Here is a 16,804-nt window from a genome sequence, read left to right as displayed (position 1 = left end):
GAGTCTTGAGTTGTAGAGTAACACCTTCTGTCCTTCAGTGAACTCCCTTCTTGCTATCTTTTGGTCATGCCATCTTTTTTGTCTTTTCTTTGTAGATTTTTGCATTCTCATATGCTTGATTTCTAAACTCCTCCAGCTCATTGAGTTGCATTAATCTCTTTTCTCCAACAGCTTGCTCATCATAGTTTAACATTTTTAGAGCCCAAAATGCTCTATACTCAAGTTCAATTGGTAAGTGACAAGCCTTGCCATATACCAGTTGGTATGGAAACATCCCAATGGGAGTCTTATAGGCTATTCTGTAGGCCCATAGTACATCATCCAGCTTCTTAGACCAATCCTTTCTTGAGCTTCCAACAGTTTGTTCAAGGATTCTTTTTAGCTCTCTGTTGGAGATTTCAGCTTGCCAGTTGGTCTGTGGGTGGTGTGGAGTTGCCACTTTGTGCTTTACTCCATATCTGAGGAGGAGTGTCTCGAGTTGTTTGTTTCAGAAGTGTGTCCCTCCATCACTAATGAGAGCTCTGGGAACTCCGAATCTGCTGAAGATGTTCCTTCTCAAGAAGCTTATCACAACTTTGTTGTCATTTGTTGCAGTGGCTATGGCTTCTACCCACCTTAAGACATAATCAACGGCCACCAATATGTAGCTATTTGAGTAGGAGGTTGGGAAGGGTCCCATGAAGTCAATCCCCCATACATCAAATAGCTCCAGCTCTAGTATGAATTACTGTGGCATCTCATTCTTCTTGGTTAGATTACTAGCTCTTTGGCATTCATCACACCTTGACACCATTTCCTTGGCATCCTTAAACATTGTTGGCTAGTAAAATCCGGATTGAAGCACTTTTGCTGCTGTTCTTTCTCCACCGAAGTGACCTCCATATGCGGATCCATGGCACTGCTATAACACTTCCCGACCTTCTTCATTGGATATACACCTTCTTAGGATTCCATTAGCACATTTTTTGAACAAATAGGGGTCATCCCAGATGTAGTGTTTGGAATCCTTAATTAGCTTCCTCCTCATGTGCTTATTGATGTTAGTTGGTAGTTCCCTAATAGCCTTAGAGTTAGCTATGTCTGCAAACCAAGGGGCTACTCCAATCATCATCAATTGTTCATCAGGAAAGCTTTCATTTATTGCTACTTGTTGTATTTCTTCTTGTTGTGGGATCCTTGAGAGGTGGTGGTACGCGGAATCGTGATTACACTTTAATTATGTAAAATTCATCGCTTTTTCTTTCCCTGGTAATGGCGCCAAAAACATGATGCCAAGACCATGGTTCACAACTCCGTGTAACTAACCAGCAAGTGCACTGGGTCGTCCAAGTAATACCTTACGTGAGTAAGGGTCGAATCCCACGGAGATTGTTGGTATGAAGCAAGCTATGGTCACCTTGCAAATCTCAGTTAGGCAGATATAAATTGATAATGGAGTTTTCGAAAATAATATAATAAAATAGGGATAGAAATACTTATGTAATTCATTGGTGAGAATTTCAAGTAAGCGAATGGAGATGCTTTCGTTCCTCTGAACCTCTGCTTTCCTGCTATCTTCATCCAATCAGTCTTACTCCTTTCCATGGCTGGCTTTATGTGATACATCACCATTGTCAACGGCTACTTTTGGTCATCTCTCGGGAAAATGATCCAATGCCCTGTCACGGCACGACTAATCGTCTGGAGGCATCACCCTTGTCAATGGATTCATCTTATCCTCTCAGTGAAAATGATCAACGCACCCTGTCACGGCACGGCTATTCATCTGTCGGTTCTCGATCATTCTAGCTTACGCCACGAAGATTCTAATTAAGAGATCTAAGAGATATTCATTCTAGCTTATTTCATGTAGAACGGAAGTGTTTGTCAGGCACGTGTTCATAGGGGAGAATGGTGATGAGCGTCACACATAATCATCACCTTCATCACGTTCTTGGGTGCGAATGGATATCTTAGAAGCGAAATAAGATGAATTGAATAGAAAACAGAAGTACTTTGCATTAATCTTTGAGGAACAGCAGAGCTCCACACCTTAATCTATGGAGTGTAGAAACTCTACCGTATGAAAATACATAAGTGAAGGTCCAGGCATGGCCGAGATGGCCAGCCCCCAAAACGTGATCACAGGATCAAAATACAATCCAGGATGTCAAATACAATAGCAAAATGTCCTATTTATAATAAACTAGCTACTAGGGTTTACATGAGTAAGTAATTGATGCATAAATCCACTTCCGGGGCCCACTTGGTGTGTGCTTGGGCTGAGCTTTGAGTGTTACACGTGTAGAGGTCTTTCTTGGAGTTGAACGCCAGCTTTTGTGCCAGTTTGGGCGTTCAACTTTGGTTTTGGCTCCTTTTCTGCCGCTGGATGTCAGATTTGGGCAGAAAACTGGCGTTGAACGCCAGTTTACATCATCTATTATTGGCCAAAGTATGGACTATTATATATTTCTGGAAAGCCCTGGATGTCTACTTTCCAACGCAATTGGAAGCGCGCCATTTCAAGTTCTGTAGCTCCAGAAAATCCACTTTGAGTGCAGGGAGGTCAGAATCCAACAGCATCAGCAGTCCTTCTTCAACCTCTGAATCTGATTTTTGCTCAAGTCCCTCAATTTCAGCCAGAAAATACCTGAAATCACAGAAAAACACACAAACTCATAGTAAAGTCCAGAAATGTGAATTTAACATAAAAACTAATGAAAACATCCCTAAAAGTAACTAGATCCTACTAAAAGCATACTAAAAACAATGTCAAAAAGCGTATAAATTATCCGCTCATCACAACACCAAACTTAAATTGTTGCTTGTCCCCAAGCAATTGAAAATCAAATAGGATAAAAAGAAGAGAATATACTATAAATTCCAAACTATCAATGAAACATAGCTTCAATCATATGAGCGGGACTTATAGCTTTTTGCCTCTTGAATAGTTTTGGCATCTCACTTTATCCATTGAAGTTCAGAATGATTGGCTTCTATAGGAACTCATAGTTCAGATAGTGTTATTGATTCTCCTAGTTCAGTATGATGATTCTTGAACATAGCTTCTTTATGAGTCTTGGCCGTGGCCCTAAGCACTTTGTTTTCCAGTATTACCACCGGATACATAAATGCCACAGACACATAATTGGGTGAACCTTTTTAGATTGTGACTCAGCTTTGCTAAAGTCCCCAATTAGAGGTGTCCAGGGTTCTTAAGCACACTCTTCTTTTGCTTTGGACCTTGACTTTAACCATTCAGTCTCAAGTTTTCACTTGACACCTACACGCCACAAGCACATGGTTAGGGACAGCTTGGTTTAGCCGCTTAGACAAGGATTTTATTCCTTTAGGCCCTCCTATCCACTAATGCTCAAAGCCTTGGGATCCTTTTTATTTGCCCTTGCCTTTTGGTTTTAAGGGTTATTGGCTTTTTGCTCTTGCCTCTTTCTATTTTTTTCTAATTTTTTTTCGCCCTTTTTTTTTCTGCAAGCTTTGTTCTTTGCTGCTTTTTCTTGCTTCAAGAATCATTTTTATGATTTTTCAGATTATCAAATAACATGTCTCCTAGTCATCATTCTTTCAAGAGCCAACATATTTAACATTCTCAAACAACAACTTTAAAAGACATATTCACTGTTCAAGCATTCATTCAGAAAACAAGAAGCATTGTCACCACATCAATATAATTAAGCTAAGTTCAAGGATAACTTCGAAACGCATGTACTTCTTGTTCTTTTGAATTAAAACATTTTTCATTTAAGAGAGGTGATGGATTCATAGGATATTCATAACTTTAAGACATAGTTACTACTACTAATGATCATGTAATGAAGACACAAACATAGATAAGCACATAACATAGAAAACGAAAAACAGAAGAAATAAGAGCAAGGAATGAATCCACCTTAGTGATGGTGGCGTTTCCTTCTTGAGGAACCAATGATGTCCTTGAGTTCTTCTATGTCTCTTCCTTGTCTTTGTTGCTCCTCCCTCATTGCTTTTTGATCTTCTCTTATTTCATGAAGCATGATGGAGTGCTCTTGATGTTCCACCCTTAGTTGTCCCATATTGGAACTCAATTCTCCTAGGGAGGTGTTGATTTGCTCCCAATAATTTTGTGGAGGAAAGTGCATTTGAGGCATCTCCGGGATCTCATGGAAATGAGCTTCTTGCACCTCTTGAGCTCCATGACTGGGCTCTCTTGCTTGCTCCATCTTTTTCTTAGTGATGGGCTTCTCTTCCTTAATAGGAATGTCTCCTTCTATGAAAGCTCCAGCTGAGTAGCATAGATGGCAGATAAGATGAGGAAAAGCTAGCCTTGCCATGGGGATGACTTTTCGGCTATTTTGTAGAGTTCACTAGAGATGACTTCATGAACTTCTATTTCCTCTCCAATCATGATGCTATGAATCATGATGGCCCGATCCACAGTAACTTCAGATCGGTTGTTAGTGGGAATGATTGAGCATTGAATGAACTCCAACCATCCTCTAGCCACAGGCTTGAGGTCCAATCTTCTTAGTTGAACCGGCTTGCCTTTGGAGTCAATCTTCCATTGAGCTCCTTCTACACATATGTCCATAAGGACTTGGTCCAACCTTTGATTAAAGTTGACCCTTCTAGTGTAGGGGCGTTCATCTCCTTGCATCATGGGCAAGTGAAACGCCAACCTCACATTCTCCGGACTAAAATCTAAGTATTTCCCCCGAACCATTGTAACATAGTTCTTTGGATCCAGGTTCTTACTTTGATCATGGTTCTTGGTGATCCATGCATTAGCATAGAACTCTTGAACTATTAGGATGCCGACTTGTTGGATGGGATTTGTTAGAACTTCCCAACCTCTTCTTAGAATTTCATGTCGGATCTCCGGATACTCATTTCTTTTGAGTTTGAAAGGGACCTCAGGGATCACCTTCTTCTTGGCCACAACATCATAGAAGTGGTCTTGATGGGCTTTGGAGATGAACCTTTTCATCTCCCATGACTCGGAGGTGAAAGCCTTTGTCTTCCCTTTCCCCTTTCTAGAGGATTTTCCGGTCTTAGGTGCCATCAATGGTAATGGAAAAACAAAAAGCTTATGCTTTTACCACACTAAACTTAGAATTTTGCTCGCCCTCAAGCAATAAAAGAAAAAATAGATGAAGAAGAAGAAGAAATGGAGGAGAGGGAGAGTGGGGAGTGTTTCAGCCAAGAAGGGTGTAGAGGGGTGTGTTGTGTGAATTTGATGAAGAATGGAGGGCTTTATATAGGGAAGGGAGGGGGGAAAGTTTCGGCCATATGGGTGGGTTTGGGTGGGAAATTGGTTTTGAATTTTGAAGGTAGGTGGAGTTTATGAGGTAGGTTTATGGGGAAGAGTGGATGGATGTGAGTGGTGAAGAGGTGATGGGGAAGAGAATTTGAGGTTATTGGTGAAGGGTTTTTGGGGAAGAGTGTTTATGGGGTTGTGTGAAAGAGAGTGGTGAGGAGAAGTGAGTGGAGGTAGGTGGGGATCCTGTGCGGTCCACAGATCCTGAGTGGATCCTGTGTGGTCTACAGATCCTAAGTGGATCCTGTGGGGTCCACAGATCCTGAGGTGTTTAAGGATTTACATCCCTGCACCCATTAGGCATGTAAAAATGCCTTAGCACACAACTCTGGGCGTTCAGCGCAAGGTTGGTGGCCATTTTGGGCGTTCAACGCCCATTTGTGTGCCATTTCTGGCGTTGAACGCCAGAACCATGCCTGTTCTGGCGTTCAGCGCCCAGAAGCTGCCCATTTTGGGCGTTCAGCGCCAGAACCATGCTCTGTTCTGGCGCTGAACGCCAGACAGATGCTCCTCCAGGGTGTGATTTTTCTTCTGCTATTTTTGATTCCGTTTTCAATTTTTATATTTATTTTGTGACTCCACATGATCATGAACCTATAAAGACATATAACTAAGAAAAATATAGTTAGATAAATAAAAATTGTGTTGCCTCCCAACAAGCGCTTCTTTAATGTCAATAGCTTGACATTGGGCTCTCATGGAGCCTCACAGATGTTCAGAGCATTGTTGAAACTTTCCAACACCAAACATAGAGTTTGGATATGGGAGTTCAACACCAAACTTAGAGTTTGGTTGTGGTCTCCCAACACCAAACTTAGAGTTTGACCGTGGGGGCTTGGGTTGACTCTGCTTTGAGAGAAGCTTTTCATGCTTCCTCTCCATGGTTGCAGAGGGAGATCCTTGAGTTTTAAACACAAGGGAGTCCTCATTCCATTGAAGGACTAGTTCACCTCTGTCAACATCAATCACAGCTCTTGCTGTGGCCAGGAAAGGTCTTCCTAGGATGATGGATTCATCCTCTTCCTTTCCAGTATCCAGGACTATGAAATCAGCAGGGATGTAAAGGCCTTCAACCTTTACTAAAACGTCCTCTACTTGTCCATATGCCTGTTTTCTTGAATTATCTGCCATCTCTAATGAGATTCTAGCAGCTTGCACCCCATAGATTCCAAGTTTCTCTATTACAGAGAGGGGCATGAGGTTTATTCCTGAACCAAGGTCACATAGAGCCTTAAAGATCATGGTGCCTATGGTACAGGGTATTATGAATTTTCCAGGATCCTGTCTCTTCTGAGGCAATGTCAGTTGATCCAGATCACTTAGTTCATTGATGAACAAGGGAGGTTCAACTTCCCAAGTATCAATGCCAAATAATTTGGCATTCAGCTTCATGATTGCACCAAGAAACTTGGCAGTTTGCTCTTCAGTAACATCCTCATTCTCTTCAGAAGAGGAATCAGAGCTCATGAAGGGCATAAGGAGGTTCAATGGAATCTCTATGGTCTCTAGATGAGCCTCAGAGTCCTTTTGTTCCTCAGAGGGAAGCTCCTTAATGATCACTGGACGTCCCAGGAGGTCTTCCTCCTTGGGATTTGCGTTCTCCACTCCCCTTGTAGGTTCGGCCATGGTGCTTATGTCAATGGCCTTGCACTCTCCTTTTGGGTTCTCTTCTGTATTGCTTGGGAGAGTACTGGGAGGGATTTCAGTGATCCTTTTACTCAGCTGGCCCACTTGTGCTTCCAAATTTCTAATGGAAGACCTTGTTTCATTCATGAAGTTCAAAGTGGCCTTGGATAGATCAGAGACTAGATTTGCTAAATTAGAAGCATTTTGTTCAGAGTTCTCTGTCTGTTGCTGAGTGGATGATGGAAAAGGTTTATTATTGTTAAACCTGTTTCTTCCACCATTATTAAAGCCTTGTTGAGGCTTTTGATCCTTCTATCAGAAATTTGGATGATTTCTCCATGATGAGTTATAGGTGTTTCCATAAGGTTCACCTAAGTAATTCACCTCTGCTATTGCAGGGTTCTCAGGATCATAAGCTTCTTCTTCATAAGAAGCCTCTTGAGTACTGTTGGATGCAGCTTGCATTCCATGCAGACTCTGAGAGATCATATTGACTTGCTGAGTCAATATTTTATTCTGAGCCAATATGGCATTCAGAGTATCAACTTCAAGAACTCCCTTCTTCATAGGCGTCCCATTACTCACAGGATTCCTTTCAGAAGTGTACATGAACTGGTTATTAGCAACCATGTCAATGAGTTCTTGAGCTTCTGCAGGCGTTTTCTTTAGGTGAATGGATCCACCTGCAGAAGTGTCCAGTGACATATTTGATAGCTCAGATAAACCATCATAGAATATATCCAATATGGTCCATTCTGAAAGCATGTCAGAAGGACACTTTTTGGTCAACTGTTTGTATCTTTCCCAAGCTTCATAGAGGGATTCACCTTCTTTCTTTCTGAAGGTTTGAACATCAGCTCTAAGCTTGCTTAGCTTTTGAGGAGGAAAGTACTTGGCTAAGAAAGCCGTGACCAGCTTATCCCAAGAGTTCAGGCTATCCTTAGGTTGAGAGTCTAACCATACTCTAGCTCTGTCTCTTACAGCAAAAGGGAAAAGCATGAGCCTGTAGACTTCAGGATCTACTCCATTAGTCTTAACAGTATCACATATCTGCAAGAATTCAGTTAAGAACTGAAAAGGATCTTCAGATGGAAGTCCATGAAACTTGCAGTTTTGCTGCATCAGAGAAACTAATTGAGGTTTCAGCTCAAAGTTGTTTGCTCCAATGGCAGGAATGGAGATGCTTCTTCCATGTAAAATGGAATTAGGTGCAGTAAAGTCACCAAGCATCCTCCTTGCATTATTATTATTTTCGGCTGCCATCTCCTCTTCCTGTTTGAAAATTTCTGAAAGGTTTTCTCTGGATTGTTGTAATTTAGCTTCTCTTAATTTTCTCTTCAGAGTCCTTTCAGGTTCTGGATCTGCTTTAACAAGAATATTCTTGTCCTTGCTCCTGCTCATATGACAAAGAAGAGGGCACAGAAAAAATAATAATAATAATATGGATCCTTTATACCACAGTATATAGATCCCTTTGTGAGTGGAAGAAAAGAAGGGGAGATAAAGAATGTAATGTAATGGAAGAAACACAACTGTGAGGATGGTTGAGATGTGAGATGAGATGTTAGTAGATGAATGAATAAATAGAATAAGATGGGAGAGGGATAATTTTCGAAAAATATTTTTGAAAAAGAGTTAGTGATTTTCGAAAATGGTTTTTGAAAAATGTTAGTATTTTTCAAAAATTTTTTTAAAATCAAAAATAAAAAGAAGAATAATTAGTTAATTAAAAAGAAATTTTTGAAAAAGAGGGAAGATATTTTCGAAAATTAGAGAGAGAGAGTTAGTTAGGTAGTTTTGAAAAAGTTAAGAAACAAACAAAAAGTTAGTTAGTTAGTTGAAACAAATTTTGAAAAGATAAGAAGTTAGGAGGTTAGAAAAGATATTTTGAAACCAACTTTTTGAAAAAGGTAAAATGAGAAGATATTTTTGAAAAGATATGATAGAAATTAGTTTTTGGAAAAGATTTGATTTTTAAAATCACAATTAATGACTTGATTCATAAGAAATCACAAGATATGATTCTAGAATTTAAAGTTTGAATCTTTCTTAACAAGCAAGTAACAAACTTCAAATTTTTGAATCAAAACATTAATTGATTATGTTATTTTCGAAAATTTGATATAAAAATAAGAAAAAGATTTTTGAAAAATATTTTTGGAATTTTCGAAAATAACTAAGAATTTTGAAAAAGATTTGATTTTTGAAAAAGATTTTGAAAAAGATAAGATTTTCAAACTGAAAATTTGATTTGACTCATAAGAAACAACTTGATTTTAAAAATTTTTGAAAAAGTCAACTCAATTTTCGAATTTGATGAGAGAAAAAGGGAAAGTTATTTTTTTGATTTTTGAAATTTTTATGAAAAACATGAAAATTATGCAATGCATGAAATTTTTAGATCAAAACAATGAATGCATGCAAGAATGCTATGAATGTCAAGATGAACACCAAGAACACTATGAATGTCAAGATGAACATCATAGACACAATTTTGAAAAACTTTTAATGCAAAGAAAACATGCAAGACACCAAACTTAGAATTCTTTAATGCTTAGACACTAAGAATTCAAGAATGCATATGAAAAACAATAAAAGACACAAAACAAAAAATCATCAAGATCAAACAAGAATACTTACCAAGAACAACTTGAAGATCATGAAGAACACTATGAATGCATGAGAATTTTCGAACAATGCAAGATGCACATGCAATTGACACCAAACTTATGACATGACTCATGACTCAAAAAAGAAACACAAAAAATGTTTTTGATTTTTATGATTTTCTAATTTTTTTGGATTTTTTTCGAAAATTATATGAAAAAGAAAAAATAAGGATTCCAAAATTTTTAACATGAATTCCAGGAATCTTGCATTCTTAGTCTAAAGCTTCAGTCCAGGAATTAGACATGGCTCACTAGCTAGCCAAGCTTTCAATGAAAGCTCCGGTCCAAAACACTAGACATGGCCAATGGCCAGCCAAGCTTCAGCATGTAATTCAGACATGACACGCCTGACATACTCATTCCCAAAGGAATTAGACATGGCTTTACAGCCAGCCAGGCTTCAACATGCTTCATGAAACACTAGAATTCATTCTTAAAAATTTTGAATAAATTTTTTTTGAAAACATTTTTATAAATTTTTTTTTCGAAAACATGTGAGAAAATTTTGAAATATTTTTTTTTGAAAAATTTTTGAAAAGAAAACAAAAAAGAAAATTACCTAATCTGAGCAACAAGATGAACCGTCAGTTGTCCAAACTCAAACAATCCCCGGCAACGGCGCCAAAAACTTGGTACGCGGAATCGTGATTACACTTTAATTATGTAAAATTCATCGCTCTTTCTTTCCCTGGTAATGGCGCCAAAAACATGATGCCAAGACCATGGTTCACAACTCCGTGTAACTAACCAGCAAGTGCACTGGGTCGTCCAAGTAATACCTTACGTGAGTAAGGGTCGAATCCCACGGAGATTGTTGGTATGAAGCAAGCTATGGTCACCTTGCAAATCTCAGTTAGGCAGATATAAATTGATAATGGAGTTTTCGAAAATAATATAATAAAATAGGGATAGAAATACTTATGTAATTCATTGGTGAGAATTTCAGGTAAGCGAATGGAGATGCTTTCGTTCTTCTGAACCTCTGCTTTCCTGCTATCTTCATCCAATCAGTCTTACTCCTTTCCATGGCTGGCTTTATGTGATACATCACCATTGTCAACGGCTACTTTCGGTCATCTCTAGGGAAAATGATCCAATGCCCTGTCACGGCACGGCTAATCGTCTGGAGGCATCACCCTTATCATTGAATCCTACTCGGAATACCACAGACAAGGTTTAGACTTTCCGGATTCTCTTGAATGCCGCCATCATTCTAGCTTACGCCACGAAGATTCTGATTAAGAGATCTAAGAGATATTCATTCTAGCTTATTTCATGTAGAACGGAAGTGTTTGTCAGGCACGTGTTCATAGGGGAGAATGGCGATGAGCGTCACACATAATCATCACCTTCATCACGTTCTTGGGTGCGAATGGATATCTTAGAAGCGAAATAAGATGAATTGAATAGAAAACAGAAGTACTTTGCATTAATCTTTGAGGAACAGCAGAGCTCCACACCTTAATCTATGGAGTGTAGAAACTCTACCGTATGAAAATACATAAGTGAAGGTCCAGGCATGGCCGAGATGGCCAGCCCCCAAAACGTGATCACAGGATCAAAATACAATCCAGGATGTCAAATACAATAGCAAAATGTCCTATTTATAATAAACTAGCTACTAGGGTTTACATGAGTAAGTAATTGATGCATAAATCCACTTCCGGGGCCCACTTAGTGTGTGCTTGGGCTGAGCTTTGAGTGTTACACGTGTAGTGGTCTTTCTTGGAGTTGAACGCCAGCTTTTGTGCCAGTTTGGGCGTTCAACTCTGGTTTTGGCTCCTTTTCTGCCGCTGGATGTCAGATTTGGGCAGAAAACTGGCGTTTTACGTCGTCTATTCTTGGCCAAAGTATAGACTATTATATATTTCTAGAAAGCCCTGGATGTCTACTTTCCAACGCAATTAGAAGCGCGCCATTTCGAGTTCTGTAGCTCCAGAAAATCTACTTTGAGTGCAGGGAGGTCAGAATCCAACAGCATCAGCAGTCCTTCTTCAACCTCTGAATCTGATTTTTGCTCAAGTCCCTCAATTTTAGCCAGAAAATACCTGAAATCACAGAAAAACACACAAACTCATAGTAAAGTCCAGAAATATGAATTTAACATAAAAACTAATGAAAACATCCCTAAAAGTAACTAGATCCTACTAAAAACATACTAAAAATAATGTCAAAAAGCGTATAAATTATCCGCTCATCAGGTGGTCAGCTACCTTGTTCTCTGCTCCGCTTCTATCTTTAATCTCAATATCAAATTCTTGGAGCAGCAGGATCTACCTTATTAGTCTGGGCTTAGATTGTTGTTTGGTAAGCAAGTATTTGAGTGCTGCATGATCAGTGAACACAATTACTTTTGAGCCAATAAGATATGATCTAAACTTGTCAAAAGCAAAAACTATGGCTTAATGTTCTTTCTCCATGGTGGTATAGTTCTTTTGATTCTCATTAAGGACCTTGCTAGCATAGTAAATAACATGTACTAGCTTGTCTTTCCTCTGTCCTAGAACAGCACCAACAGCAAAATCAGATGCATCAAACATTAGTTCAAAGGGAAGATCCTAGCTTGGTGGTGCTATAATAGGTGCAGAGGAGAGTTTCTTTTTAAGTTCATCAAAGGCTACCATGCACTCTCTATCAAAAACAAAGGGAGTATTTGAGACAAGCAGGTTGCTAAGGGGTTTTGCAATCTTTGAAAAATCTTTGATAAACCTCCTATAGAACGCAGCGTGTCCCAAAAAACTTCTGATTGCTTTGACATTGCAAGGTGGAGGTAATTTTTCAATTACTTCCACTTTTTCCTTGTCCACTTCTATGCCATCTTTTGAAATATTGTGACCAAGAACCACCCCTTCAGTCACCATAAAATGGCACTTCTCCCAGTTTAAAACCAGGTTGGTTTCTTGACACCCTTTTAGCACAAGAGCAAGATGGTATAGGTAATCGGAATATGAGTTCCTAAACACAGAGAAGTCGTCCATAAATACTTCTATGAACTTCTCAATCATGTCTGAAAAAATGGAGAGCATGCACCTTTGGAATATTGCAGGTGCATTGCACAATCCAAAGGGCATTCTCCTATAAGCAAAGACACCATATGGACAAGTAAATGAAGTTTTATCCTGACCCTTGGGGTCTACAACAATTTGATTGTAGTCCGAATACCCATCTAGGAAGCAATAATACTCATGTCCTGCCAATCTTTCAATCATCTGGTCGATGAAAGGTAGGGGAAAGTGATCCTTCCAGGTGGCTTCATTAAGTTTCCGGTAGTCAATGCACATACGCCATCCGGTCACTATCCTTGTGGGTATCAATTCATTCTTCTTATTTGCCACAATAGTGATCCCTCCCTTCTTAGGGACTACTTGCACCGGGCTTACCCAAGGGCTGTCTGAGATGGGGTAGATCACCCCTGCTTGCCACAATTTCAACACTTCTTTCAGAACTACTTCATTCATAGTTGGGTTCAGCCTCCTTTGTTGTTGCCTTGAAGGTTTGGCATCTTCTTCAAGCAGGATTTTATGCATATACATTGAAGGACTGATCCCTTTTAAATCTGCAAGTGTCCAGCCTATGGCATCCTTGTGTTGTCTCAGCACTTAGATAAGCTCCTCTTCTTGTTCCTTACTCAGACTTGAATTTATGATCACTGGGTGAGTGTTGTTAGCACCCAGATATGCATATTTCAAGCTGGCTGGTAAGGTTTTCAGCTCTAGTTTTGGTGACTCTGCATCTTTGTTGTCTGTAGTGGTTGGCATGATTGAGTTTCTCATGGTTGCTTGTGGTAGTTCTTCATCTGGTTCTTGTTCCAGCTCAATGGTTCCTCCACATTGTTCTTCTTCCAAGACTTCTTGAACTATCTGTTCCATGGTGTCTACCAGCATACATTCTCCTATGGATTCCTTGGGGTAACTCATTGCTTTAAAGACGTTGAAGACCATTTTTTCTTCATGCAACCTCAAGACTAGTTCCCCTTTTTGCACATCAATGATGGCTCCAACAGTAGCTAGAAATGGTCTTCCTAAGATAATTGATGTGTTGGCCTCTTCTTCCATGTCCAGCACAACAAAATTAGCAGGGAAAATGAATTCTCCTACTTTCACTAGCAAGTCTTGCACCACCCCATGTGGAAACTTAAATGTTCTGTCAGCCAATTGGAGTGCCATTCTTGTCGTCTTGGCTTCCTCAATCCTCATCCTTCTCATCATGGTTAGGGACATAAGATTTATGCTAGCTCCCAAATCACACAAAGCTTTCTCAATAGTGATATCCCCTATGATGCAGGGGATTTGAAAACTCCCTAGGTCTTTCAACTTTTGAGGTAGCTTCTTCTGTATGATGGCACTACACTCCTCAGTCAATACTATGGTCTCTTTTGCTTCCCAGTTCCTCTTTTTGGTTATAAGGTCCTTAAAAAATTTGGCATAGAGTGGCATTTGTTCTAATGCCTCAGCAAATGGTATGTTGATTTAGAGCCTCTTGAAGATCTCTAGGAACTTAGAGAATTGGCCATCCTTCCCACCTTTTCCTAGTCTTTGTAGGTATGGTGCTTTTGGCACATAAGGCTTCAAAATTGGTTTTGGTGGAGGTGGAGTAGGGATCTCTTCTTCATCCTTAGTCTCATGCTTTTCTGCAACTTCTTCATGGTTGTCTTTGATTGGGGTTCCTTCCTCCACAACCTTCCCACTTCTTAGGGTAATGGCCTTGCATTCCCCTCTTGGGTTAGCCATGGTATCACTGGAAAATGTGTGTGTGAGGAGTGAGATTTGCTTGGATAAAATCCCCACTTGTGCTTCCAACTTTGAGATCGCTGCGCCTTGATTTTTCAGATTTGACCTATATTTCTCTTGATTAGTGTCTATCCTTCTTTCAGTTTGTGCTTGTCTGTCCATGAGGGTGGAGACTGCCCCAGTAATCTGTGATGACAGTTTGTGCTTGATTTCACATGGTTGCATAGTTGAGGATGGTGCATCTTGATTGAGGTTGTTGTGTATGGGTTGGTTACTATGATATAATGTGTTTTGTAAGTTATGATAGGGTCTATGGTTCCCTGTTTGATGGTTGGGGTTGTGGTTGGAATGCTGATTTGATGAATAAAGTTTGTTGTGATCCTGGTTGTGGTTTTGTTGATTTCCCCACCCAAAATTTGGGTGGTTCCTCCAACCTGGGTTGTACGTCTTAGAGTGTGGGTCATATGGTGGTCTGGACGAGTTGTTCACATAATTAGCTTGTTCTCAGTCACCTTCAGATTCTGGTGCATTCCCTTCTTATTGAGGGATTTGGTCTTGAATGACTGAGGCTTGATTGGCTTCCATCCTCTTGGTTAAAGCTGCTATTTGAGCTACAATTGCCTTGTTCTGAGCTAACAAAACATCTACAGAGTTGAGTTCTAGCACTCCCTTCTTATGAGTCCTTTCTGAAGCATAGAAATACTCATTTTCAGCTACAGTTTCAATGACATCTATGGCCTCTTCAATGGTTTTCTTTTTGTTGAGTGAGCCTCCTGAAGAATGATCTACTGTCTTCTTTACTTCATAGGATAGCCCCTCATAAAAGATATGTAGTTGTACACACTCATTGAACATTTCCAGTGGGCATCTTCTTGTCAGATCTTTGAATCTCTCCCATGCCTCATAGAGTGTTTCTCCATCTTGTTATCTGAAGGTTTGCACCTCAGCTCTCAGCCTGTTGATTCTTTATGGAGGGTAAAATCTTGCAAGGAATCTGTTCATGACCTCCTCCCATGTAGTTAGGCTATCCTTGGGGAATGATTCCAACCACTTTACTGCCTTATCTCTGAGTGAGAAAGGGAACAAAAGTAGTTTGTAGATGTCAGGGTGTACCCCATTGGACTTTACAGTATCACATATTCTCAAGAATTTGCTGAGATGCTGATTAGGGTCTTCTTGGGCACTTCCTCCATATGAGCAATTATTCTGAACAAGTGTGATGAGCTGAGGCTTCAACTCAAAATTATTGGCATGAATTGTTGGCTTTAGGATGCTGCTACCACAATTTCTTGGGTTTGGGTTGATGTAGGAGCCTAAGACTATTCTTTCTTGCCCAGCATGATTTCCAGCCTCCTCTTCAACATGGTTATGTGCTTCTTCTTCCATGGTGGTTTCTAGATTTTCCTCCACTAGTTCCTCCCCAATTATGCCTTTGCCTCTTGCTTCCCTCCTTCGCCTAAGGAAGGTCCTCTCAATTTCACTATCAAAGGAAGATGAAGTCTCTCCTCTTCTTCCTATCATACAATTGGCAAATAACCAGCAGAGAACAAGTGTAGTGGGGGAAACCTTGTTGAGAATAGTGGTTAGCTTTGTTGGTGCAATTAATCGAACAGTTAGAAGAGTGGAAATATGGATGATGAATAAAAATAATCAAAGAAGAAAGAAATAGAACTCAAAATAAAAAAATAAAAGGCGCTAAATAAAATAAAATAACAAGGAATCTAAATTGCTTAATCTAGCTTTCCAATCAATTTAATCACTGTCAAATTTAAGCCAATCCCCGGCAACGGCGCCATAAAACTTGATGAGTCCAAATCACACCCCATTCAAAAATTGGTGAATTAGTTCTTTTAGCAAGAGCACCAAAATTATTGTCAAGTAATAATCCACAGTGGAGTGGGATCGTATCCACAGAGATTGACAAATTCAAGCAGTTTTAATTGATTGATGAATTAGTCAAGCGGATCAACAAGATTGTGAAGTGCAGAATTGTAAATGACATAAACGTAAAAGACTAGAATATAAAGAAAAGCGATAAAGTACAGAAATCGAAATAGCAGAATGAAAAGTGCAGAATCGTAAATGACTTGAATGTAAACGGGAATGGGGAATTACTAAATGTAAATTTAAGCTATAAAGAAAGGGATAGATAAGAATGAGGAAATTCATTGAGATCAGGAGATGTTGTCTCTTTGGATCAAATCTAGCTTATATCCTCTTCAATCATGCAACTCATTGACCTCTTGGCAATCATGATTGATTGAGTCCCAATCCCTTGGTGACTCAATCTCTCAGATCTTGATCAATAGCCAATTCCTTGGACTAATTGCTCATGAAGAGAGATATGCTTGGTCCCTGATTATACCACAAACTATTATAGGTCCAAGTAGAGAGAGGATTATATGTCACATATCCAAACACCAAAACCCAAATTCTACTCAAGTGTGAGAAGGGATTTCAAGCAGGTTTCATGTTTCCTTTCCCAAGGT

The sequence above is a fragment of the Arachis hypogaea genome, chromosome 13 (genome assembly GCF_003086295.3).
Source record: "Arachis hypogaea cultivar Tifrunner chromosome 13, arahy.Tifrunner.gnm2.J5K5, whole genome shotgun sequence".
NCBI lineage: Eukaryota > Viridiplantae > Streptophyta > Magnoliopsida > Fabales > Fabaceae > Arachis > Arachis hypogaea.
This window is presented reverse-complemented; position numbering follows the sequence as displayed.